The following is a 12,301-nucleotide window of genomic DNA, read 5'->3' on the forward strand; positions in this document are numbered from 1 at the left end:
ATGGAATGGAATGGACAGGAGCAGAAAGGAATGGAATGCAATGGAATGGAATGGAATGTACCCGAGCAGAACGGAATGGAATGAAATGGAAATGGAAAGGGAATGGAAATGGAACGGGAATGGAAATGGAACGGGAACGGAAATGGAACGGGAATGGAAATGGAACGGGAACGGAAACGGAACGAGAACGGAAATGGAACGGGAACGGAAACGGAACGGGAACGGAAATGGAACGGGAATGGTAATGGAACGGGAATGGAAATGGAACGGGAATGGAAATGGAACGGGAATGGAAATGGATCGGGAATGGAAATGGAACGGGAATGGTAATGGAACTGGAATGGAAATGGAACGGGAATGGAAAAGAAACGGGAATGGAAATGGAACGGGAATGGAAATGGAATGGGAATGGAAATGGAATGGAATGGAATGGAATGGAATGGAATGTAACGGAGTGGAGTGGAGTGGAGTGGAGTGCAGTAGAGTGCACTGGAACGGAATGGAATGGAATGGAATGGAATGGAACGGAACGGAATGTACCCGAGAAGCACGGAATGGAATGGAATGGAATGGAATGGAATGGAATGGAATGGAATGGAATGGAATGGAATGTACCGGAGTGGAGTGGAGTGGAATGGAGTGGAGTGGAGTGGAGTGGAGTGGAATGGAATGGAATGGAATGGAATGGAATGGAATTCAATGGAATGGAATGGAATGGAATGGAATGGAATTCAATGGAATGGAATGGAATGGAATGGAATGGAATGGAATGGAATTCAATGGAATGGAATGGAATGGAATGGAATGGAATGGAATGGAATTCAATGGAATGGAATGGAGTGGAATGGAATGGAATCGAATGGAATTGAATGGAATCGAATGGAATCAAATGGGATCGAATGGAATGGAATGGAATAGAATGGAATCAACCCGAGTAGAACGGAATGGAATGGAATGGAATGGAATGGGATGGAATGGAATGGAATGGAATGGAATGGAATGGAATGGAATTCAATGGAATGGAATGGAATGGAATGGAATGGAATGGAATGGAATGGAATGGAATTCAATGGAATGGAATGGAACGGAATGGAATTCAATGGAATGGAATGGAATGGAATGGAATGGAATTCAGTGGAATGGAATGGAATGGAATGGAATGGAATGGAATGGAATTCCATGGAATGGAATGGAATGGAATGGAATGGAATGGAATGGAATAGAATGGAATCAACCCGAGTAGAACGGAATGGAATGGAATGGAATGGAATGGAATGGAATGGAATGGAATGGAATGGAATGGAATGGAATGGAATGTACCAAAGTAGAACGGAATGGAATGGAATGGAATGGAATGGAATGGAATGGAATGGAATGGAATGGAATGTACCCGAGTAGAACGGAATGGAATGGAATGGAATGGATTGGAATGGAATGGAATGGAATGGAATGGAATGTAACCGAGTAGAACGGAATGGAATGTAATTGAATGGAATGTAACCGAGGTGAACGGAACGGAATGGAATGGAATGGAATGGAATGGAATGGAATGGAATGGAATGGAATTGAGTGCAATGCAATGCAATGGAATGCAATGGAATGGAAAGGAATGGAATGGAATGGAATGGAATCTACCCGAGTAGAACGGAATGGAATGGAATTGAATGGAATGTAACCGAGTAGAACGGAACGGAATGGAATGGAATGGAATGGAATGCAATGGAATGGAATGGAATGGAATGGAATGGAATGGAATGGACACCAGTAGAATGGAATGGAATGGAATGGAATGGAATGGAATGGAATGGAATGGAATGGAATGGAATGGAATGGAATCTACCCGAGTAGAACGGAATGGAACGGAATGGAATGGAATGGAATGGACAGGAGCAGAACGGAATGGAATGCAATTGAATGGAATGGAATTTACCCGAGCAGAACGGAATGGAATGAAATGGAAATGGAAAGGGAATGGAAATGGAACGGGAATGGAAATGGAACGGGAACGGAAATGGAACGGGAATGGAAATGGAACGGGAACGGAAACGGAACGAGAACGGAAATGGAACGGGAACGGAAACGGAACGGGAACGGAAATGGAACGGGAATGGTAACGGAACGGGAATGGAAATGGAACGGGAATGGAAAAGGAACGGGAATGGAAATGGATCGGGAATGGAAATGGAACGGGAATGGTAATGGAACTGGAATGGAAATGGAACGGGAATGGAAAAGAAACGGGAATGGAAATGGAACGGGAATGGAAATGGAATGGGAATGGAAATGGAATGGAATGGAATGGAATGGAATGGAACGGAATGGAATGTACCGGAGTGGAGTGGAGTGGAGTGGAGTGGAGTAGAGTGCACTGGAACGGAATGGAATGGAATGGAATGGAATGGAACCGAACGGAATGTACCCGAGAAGCACGGAATGGAATGGAATGGAATGGAATGGAATGTACCGGAGTGGAGTGGAGTGGAATGGAGTGGAGTGGAGTGGAGTGGAGTGGAATGGAATGCAATGGAATGGAATGGAATGGAATGGAATGGAATGCAATGGAATGCAAAGGATTGGAAAGGAATGGAATGGAATGGAATGGAATGGAATGGAATGGAATGGAATGGAATGGACAACAGTAGAATGGAATGGAATGGAATGGAATGGAATGGAATGGAATGGAATGGAATGGAATTCAATGGAATGGAATGGAATGGAATGGAATGGAATGGAATGGAATGGAATGGAATTCAATGGAATGGAATGGAATGGAATGGAATGGAATGGAATGGAATTGTATGGAATGGAATGGAGTGGAATCGAATGGAATCGAATGGAATCGAAAGGAATGGAATGGAATAGAATGGAATCAACCCGAGTAGAACGGAACGGAACGCAACGGAACGGAACGGAACGGAACGGGACGGAACGGAACGGAATGGAATGGAATGGAACGTAATTCCATGGAATGGAATGGAATGGAATGGAATGGAATGGAATGGAATGGAATGGAATGGAATTCAATGGAATGGAACGGAATGGATTGGAATGGAATGGAATAGAATGGAATCAACCCGAGTAGAACGGAACGGAACGCAACGGAACGGAACGGAACGCAACGGAACGGAACGGAACGGAACGGAACGGAATGGAATGGAATGGAAAGGAATTCAGTGGAATGGAATGGAATGGAATGGAATTCTATGGAATGGAATGGAATGGAATGGAATGGAATTCCATGGAATGGAATGGAATGGAATGGAATGGAATGGAATGGAATTCAATGGAATGGAATGGAGTGGAATGGAATGGAATCGAATGGAATTGAATGGAATCGAATGGAATCAAATGGGATCGAATGGAATGGAATGGAATAGAATGGAATCAACCCGAGTAGAACGGAATGGAATGGAATGGAATGGAATGGGATGGAATGGAATGGAATGGAATGGAATGGAATGGAATGGAATGGAATTCAATGGAATGGAATGGAATGGAATGGAATGGAATTCAATGGAATGGAATGGAACGGAATGGAATTCAATGGAATGGAATGGAATGGAATGGAATGGAATGGAATGGAATGGAATGGAATTCCATGGAATGGAATGGAATGGAATGGAATTCCATGGAATGGAATGGAATGGAATGGAATGGAATGGAATGGAATGGAATGGAATGGAATCGAATGGAATGGAAAGGAATGGAATCGAATGGAATGGAATAGAATGGAATCAACCTGAGTAGAACGGAATGGAATGGAATGGAATAGAATGGAATGGAATGGAATGGAATGGAATGTACCAAAGTAGAACGGAATGGAATGGAATGGAATGGAATGGAATGGAATGGAATGGAATGGAATGGAATGGAATGGAATGTACACGAGTAGAACGGAATGGAATGGAATGGAATGGATTGGAATGGAATGGAATGGAATGGAATGGAATGTAACCGAGTAGAACGGAATGGAATGTAATTGAATGGAATGTAACCGAGTTGAACGGAACGGAATGGAATGAAATGGAATGGAATGGAATGGAATGGAATGGAATGGAATGGAATGGAATGGAATGGAATGGAATTGAGTGCAATGCAATGCAATGGAATGCAATGGAATGGAAAGGAATGGAATGGAATGGAATGGAATCTACCCGAGTAGAACGGAATGGAATGGAATTGAATGGAATGTAACCGAGTAGAACGGAACGGAATGGAATGGAATGGAATGGAATGCAATGGAATGGAATGGAATGGAATGGAATGGAATGGAATGGAATGGACACCAGTTGAATGGAATGGAATGGAATGGAATGGAATGGAATGGAATGGAATGGAATGGAATGGAATGGAATGGAATCTACCCGAGTAGAACGGAATGGAACGGAATGGAATGGAATGGAATGGAATGGAATGGAATGTACCCGAGCAGAATGGAATGGAATGAAATGGAAATGGAAAGGGAATGGAAATGGAACGGGAATGGAAATGGAACGGGAACGGAAATGGAACGGGAATGGAAATGGAACGGGAACGGAAACGGAACGAGAACAGAAATGGAAAGTGAACGGAAACGGAACGAGAACGGAAATGGAACGGGAACGGAAACGGAACGGGAACGGAAATGGAACGGGAATGGTAATGGAACGGGAATGGAAATGGAACGGGAATGGAAATGGAACGGGAATGGAAATGGATCGGGAATGGAAATGGAACGGGAATGGTAAAGGAACTGGAATGGAAATGGAACGGGAATGGAAAAGAAACGGGAATGGAAATGGAACGGGAATGGAAATGGAATGGGAATGGAAATGGAATGGAATGGAATGGAATGGAATGGAATGGAATGTACCGGAGTGGAGTGGAGTGGAGTGGAGTAGAGTGCACTGGAACGGAATGGAATGGAATGGAATGGAATGGAATGTACCGGAGTGGAGTGGAGTGGAATGGAGTGGAGTGGAGTGGAGTGGAGTGTAATGGAACGGAATGGAATGGAATGGAATGGAATGGAATGCAATGGAATGCAATGGAATGGAAAGGAATGGAATGGAATGGAATGGAATGGAATGGAATGGAATGGAATGGAATGGACACCAGTAGAATGGAATGGAATGGAATGGAATGGAATGGAATGGAATGGAATGGAATGGAATGGAATGTACCAAAGTAGAACGGAATGGAATGGAATGGAATGGAATGGAATGGAATGGAATGGAATGGAATGGAATGTACCCGAGTAGAACGGAATGGAATGGAATGGAATGGATTGGAATGGAATGGAATGGAATGGAATGGAATGAAACCGAGTAGAACGGAATGGAATGTAATTGAATGGAATGTAACCGAGTTGAACGGAACGGAATGGAATGGAATGGAATGGAATGGAATGGAATGGAATGGAATGGAATTGAGTGCAATGCAATGCAATGGAATGCAATGGAATGGAAAGGAATGGAATGGAATGGAATGGAATCTACCCGAGTAGAACGGAATGGAATGGAATTGAATGGAATGTAACCGAGTAGAACGGAACGGAATGGAATGGAATGGAATGGAATGGAATGCAATGGAATGGAATGGAATGGAACGGAATGGAATGGAATGGAATGGAATGGACACCAGTAGAATGGAATGGAATGGAATGGAATGGAATGGAATGGAATGGAATGGAATGGAATGGAATCTACCCGAGTAGAACGGAATGGAACGGAATGGAATGGAATGGAATGGACAGGAGCAGAACGGAATGGAATGCAATGGAATGGAATGGAATGTACCCGAGCAGAACGGAATGGAATGAAATGGAAATGGAAAGGGAAGGGAAATGGAACGGGAATGGAAATGGAACGGGAACGGAAATGGAACGGGAATGGAAATGGAACGGGAACGGAAACGGAATGAGAACGGAAATGGAACGGGAACGGAAACGGAACGGGAACGGAAATGGAACGGGAATGGTAATGGAACGGGAATGGAAATGGAACGGGAATGGAAATGGAACGGGAATGGAAATGGATCGGGAATGGAAATGGAACGGGAATGGTAATGGAACTGGAATGGAAATGGAACGGGAATGGAAAAGAAACGGGAATGGAAATGGAACGGGAATGGAAATGGAATGGGAATGGAAATGGAATGGAATGGAATGGAATGGAATGGAATGGAATGTACCGGAGTGGAGTGGAGTGGAGTGGAGTGGAGAAGAGTGCACTGGAACGGAATGGAATGGAATGGAATGGAACGGAACGGAATGTACCCGAGAAGCACGGAATGGAATGGAATGGAATGGAATGGAATGGCATGGAATGTACCGGAGTGGAGTGGAGTGGAATGGAGTGGAGTGGAGTGGAGTGGAGTGGAATGGAATGGAATGGAATGGAATGGAATGGAATGGAATGGAATGCAATAGAATGCAATGGAATGGAAAGGAATGGAATGGAATGGAATGGAATGGAATGGAATGGAATGGAATGGACACCAGTAGAATGGAATGGAATGGAATGGAATGGAATGGAATGGAATGGAATGGAATTCAATGGAATGGAATGGAATGGAATGGAATTCAATGGAATGGAATGGAATGGAATGGAATTCAATGGAATGGAATGGAATGGAATGGAATTCTATGGAATGGAATGGAGTGGAATCGAATGGAATCGAATGGAATCGAATGGAATGGAATGGAATAGAATGGAATCAACCCGAGTAGAACGGAACGGAACGCAACGGAACGGAACGGAACGGAACGGGACGGAACGGAAAGGAATGGAATGGAATGGAACGGAATTCCATGGAATGGAATGGAATGGAATGGAATTCAATGGAATGGAATGGAATGGAATGGAATGGAATGGAATTCAATGGAATGGAATGGAATGGAATGGAATGAAATGCAATGGAATTCAATGGAATGGAATTCAATGGAATTCAATGGAATGGAATGCAATGGAATGGAATGGAATGGAATGGAATGGAATGGAATGGAATGGAATGGAATTCAATGGAATAGAATGGAATGGAATGGAATGGAAACGAATGGAATCGAATGGAATCGAATGGAATCGAATGGAATCGAATGGAATGGAATGGAATAGAATGGAATCAACCCGAGTAGAACGGAATGGAATGGAATGGAATGGAATGGAATGGAATGGAATGGAATGAAATGTTATGGAATGGAATGGAATGGAATTCAATGCAATTCAATTGAATGGAATGGAAGGGAATGGAATGGAGTGGAGTGGAGTGGAGTGGAGTGGAGTGGAATGGAATGGAGTGGAATGGAATGGAATGGAATGGAATGGAATGGAATGGAATGGAATTCAATTTAATGGAATGGAAGGGAGTGGAATGGAGTGGAGTGGAGTGGAGTGGAGTGCAGTGGAGTGGAATGGAATGGAGTGGAATGGAATGGAATGGAATGGAATGGAATGGAATGGAATGGAATGGAATTCAATGGAGTGGAATGGAATGGAATGGAATGGAATGGAATGGAATGGAATGGAATGGAATGGAATTCAATGCAAAGGAATGGAATGGAATCGAATGGAGTCAAATGGAATGGAATGGAATAGAATGGAATCAACCCGAGTAGAACGGAACGGAACGCAACGGAACGGAACGGAACGGAACGGAACGGAATGGAATGTAATGGAATGGAATGGAATGGAATGGAATGGAGTGGAATGGAATGCAATGGAATGGAATGGAATGGAATGGAATGGAATGGAATGGAATGGAGTCGAATGGAATCGAATGGAATGGAATGGAATAGAATGGAATCAACCCGAGTAGAACGGTACGGAACGGAACGGAACGGAACGGAACGGAACGGAATGGAATGATCAACCCGTGTAGAATGGAATGGAATGGAATTGAATAGAATGGAATCAACCCTAGTTGAACGGAACGGAACGCAACGGAACGGAACGGAACGGAACGGAATGGAATGGAATGGAAAGGAACGGAATTCAATGGAATGGAATGGAATGGAATGGAATTCTATGGAATGGAATGGAATTCAATGGAATGGAATGGAATGGAATGGAATGGAATGGAATGGAATGGAATGGAATGGAATTCTATGGAATGGAATGGAATGGAATGAAATGGAATTCATTGGAATGGAATGGAATGGAATGGAATGGAATGGAATGGAATCGAATGGAATCGAATGGAATCGAATGGAATCGAATGGAATGGAATGGAATAGAATGCAATCAACCCGAGTAGAATGGAATGGAATGGAGTGGAATGGGATGGAATGGAATAGAATGGAATGGAATGGAATGGAATGGAATTCAAATGGAATGGAATGGAATGGAATTCTATGGAATGGAATGGAGTGGAATCGAATGGAATCGAATGGAATCGAATGGAATCGAATGGGATCGAATGGAATGGAATGGAATAGAATGGAATCACCCCGAGTAGAACGGAGCGGAACGCAACGGAACAGAACGGAACGGAACGGAACGGAAAGGCATGGAATGGAATGGATTGGAACGGAATTCAAAGGAATGGAATGGAACAGAATGGAATTCAATGGAAAGGAATGGAATGGAATGGAATGGAATTCAATGGAATGGAATGGAATGGAATGGAATGGAATGGAATGGAATGGAATGGAATGGAACGGAATTCTATGGAATGGAATGGAATGGAATTCAATGGATTGGAATGAAATGGAATGGAATGGAATTGAACGGAATTCAATGGAATGGAATGGAATGGAATGGAATTCAATGGAATGGAATGGAATTCAATGGAATGGAATGGAATGGAATGGAATGGAATGGAATGGAATTCAATGGAATGGAATGGAATGGAATGGAATGGAATTCAATGGAATGGAATGGAGTGGAATCGAATGGAATGGAATGGAATGGAATGGAATGGAATGGAATTCAATTTAATGGAATGGAAGGGAGTGGAATGGAGTGGAGTGGAGTCGAGTGCAGTGGAGTGGAATGGAATGGAGTGGAATGGAATGGAATGGAATGGAATGGAATGGAATGGAATGGAATTCAATGGAGTGGAATGGAATGGAATGGAATGGAATGGAATGGAATGGAATGGAATTCAATGCAATGGAATGGAATGGAATCGAATGGAGTCAAATGGAATGGAATGGAATAGAATGGAATCAACCCGAGTAGAACGGAACGGAACGCAACGGAACGGAACGGAACGGAACGGGATGGAATGTAATGGAATGGATTGGAATGGAATGGAATGGAGTGGAATGGAATGCAATGGAATGGAATGGAATGGAATGGAATGGAATGGAATGGAGTCGAATGGAATCGAATGGAATGGAATGGAATAGAATGGAATCAACCCGAGTAGAACGGTACGGAACGGAACGGAACGGAACGGAACGGAACGGAATGGAATGATCAACCCGTGTAGAATGGAATGGAATGGAATTGAATAGAATGGAATCAACCCTAGTTGAACGGAACGGAACGCAACGGAACGGAACGGAACGGAACGGAATGGAATGGAATGGAAAGGAACGGAATTCAATGGAATGGAATGGAATGGAATGGAATTCTATGGAATGGAATGGAATTCAATGGAATGGAATGGAATGGAATGGAATGGAATGGAATGGAATCGAATGGAATCGAATGGAATCGAATGGAATCGAATGGAATCGAATGGAATGGAATGGAATAGAATGCAATCAACCCGAGTAGAATGGAATGGAATGGAATGGAATGGGATGGAATGGAATAGAATGGAATGGAATGGAATGGAATGGAATTCAAATGGAATGGAATGGAATGGAATTCTATGGAATGGAATGGAGTGGAATCGAATGGAATCGAATGGAATCGAATGGAATCGAATGGGATCGAATGGAATGGAATGGAAAAGAATGGAATCAACCCGAGTAGAACGGAGCGGAAAGCAATGGAACGGAACGGAACGGAACGGAACGGAAAGGAATGGAATGGAATGGAATGGAACGGAATTCAAAGGAATGGAATGGAACAGAATGGAATTCAATGGAAACGAATGGAATGGAATGGAATGGAATTCAATGGAATGGAATGGAATGGAATGGAATGGAATGGAATGGAATGGAATGGAATGGAATGGAACGGAATTCTATGGAATGGAAAGGAATGGAATTCAATGGAATGGAATGGAATGGAATGGAACGGAATTCACTGGAATGGAATGGAATGGATTGGAATTCAATGGAATGGAATGGAATTCAATGGAATGGAATGGAATGGAATGGAATGGAATGGAATGGAATGGAATGGAATTCAATGGAATGGAATGGAGTGGAATCGAATGGAATCGAATGGAATCGAATGAGATCGAATGGAATGGAATTGAATAGAATGGAATCAACCCGAGTAGAACGGAATGGAATGGAATGGAATGGAATGGAATGGAATGGAATGGAATTCAATGGAATGGAATGGAATGGAATGGAATGGAATAGAATGGAATGGAATGGAATGGAATCAACCCGAGTAGAACGGAACGGCACGCAACGGAACGGAACGGAACGGAACGGGACGGAACGGAACGGAATGGAATATAATGCAACGGAATTCAATGGAATGGAATGGAATGGAATGGAATTCAATGGAATCGAATGGAATCGAATGGAATCGATTGGAATCGAATGGAATCGAATAGAATGGAATGGAATAGAATTTAATCAACCCGAGTAGAACGGAACGGAACGCAACGGAACGGAACGGAACGGAACGGGACGGAACGGAACGGAATGGAATGGAATGGAACGGAATTCAATGGAATGGAATGGAATGGAATGGAATTCAATGGAATGGAATTTAATGGAATGGAATGGAATTCAATGGAATGGAATGGAATGGAATGTAATGGAATGGAATGGAATGGAATGGAATTCAATGGAATGGAATGGAGTGGAATGGAATGGAATCGAATGGAATTGAATGGAATCGAATGGAATCAAATGGGATCGAATGGAATGGAATGGAAAAGAATGGAATCAACCCGAGTAGAACGGAATGGAATGGAATGGAATGGAATGGGATGGAATGGAATGGAATGGAATGGAATGGAATGGAATGGAATGGAATTCAATGGAATGGAATGGAATGGAATGGAATGGAATGGAATGGAATGGAATGGAATGGAATTCAATGGAATGGAATGGAACGGAATGGAATTCAATGGAATGGAATGGAATGGAATGGAATGGAATTCAATGGAATGGAATGGAATGGAATGGAATTCCATGGAATGGAATGGAATGGAATGGAATTCCATGGAATGGAATGGAATGGAATCGATTGGAATGGAATGGAATGGAATGGAATGGAATAGAATGGAATCAACCCGAGTAGAACGGAATGGAATGGAATGGAATGTAATGGAATGGAATGGAATGGAATGGAATGGAATGGAATGTACCAAAGTAGAACGGAATGGAATGGAATGGAATGGAATGGAATGGAATGGAATGGAATGTACCCGAGTAGAACGGAATGGAATGGAATGGAATGGATTGGAATGGAATGGAATGGAATGGAATGGAATGTAACCGAGTAGAACGGAATGGAATGTAATTGAATGGAATGTAACCGAGTTGAACGGAACGGAATGGAATGGAATGGAATGGAATGGAATGGAATGGAATGGAATGGAATGGTATTGAGTGCAATGCAATGCAATGGAATGCAATGGAATGGAAAGGAATTTAATGGAATGGAATGGAATGGAATCTACCCGAGTAGAACGGAATGGAATGGAATTGAATGGAATGTAACCGAGTAGAACGGAACGGAATGGAATGGAATGGAATGGAATGGAATGCAATGGAATGGAATGGAATGGAATGGAATGTAATGGAATGGAATGGAATGGAATGGACACCAGTAGAATGGAATGGAATGGAATGGAATGGAATGGAATGGAATGGAATGGAATGGTATTGAGAGCAATGCAATGCAATGGAATGCAATGGAATGGAAAGGAATTTAATGGAATGGAATGGAATGGAATCTACCCGAGTAGAACGGAATGGAATGGAATTGAATGGAATGTAACCGAGTAGAACGGAACGGAATGGAATGGAATGGAATGGAATGGAATGCAATGGAATGGAATGGAATGGAATGGAATGGAATGGAATGGAATGGAATGGAATGGACACCAGTAGAATGGAATGGAATGGAATGGAATGGAATGGAATGGAATGGAATGGAATGGAATGGAATGGAATCTACCCGAGTAGAACGGAATGGAACGGAATGGAATGGAATGGAATGGACAGGAGCAGAACGGAATG

Source organism: Gorilla gorilla, chromosome 14, assembly GCF_029281585.2.
Source record: "Gorilla gorilla gorilla isolate KB3781 chromosome 14, NHGRI_mGorGor1-v2.1_pri, whole genome shotgun sequence".
Taxonomy (NCBI): Eukaryota; Metazoa; Chordata; class Mammalia; order Primates; family Hominidae; genus Gorilla; species Gorilla gorilla.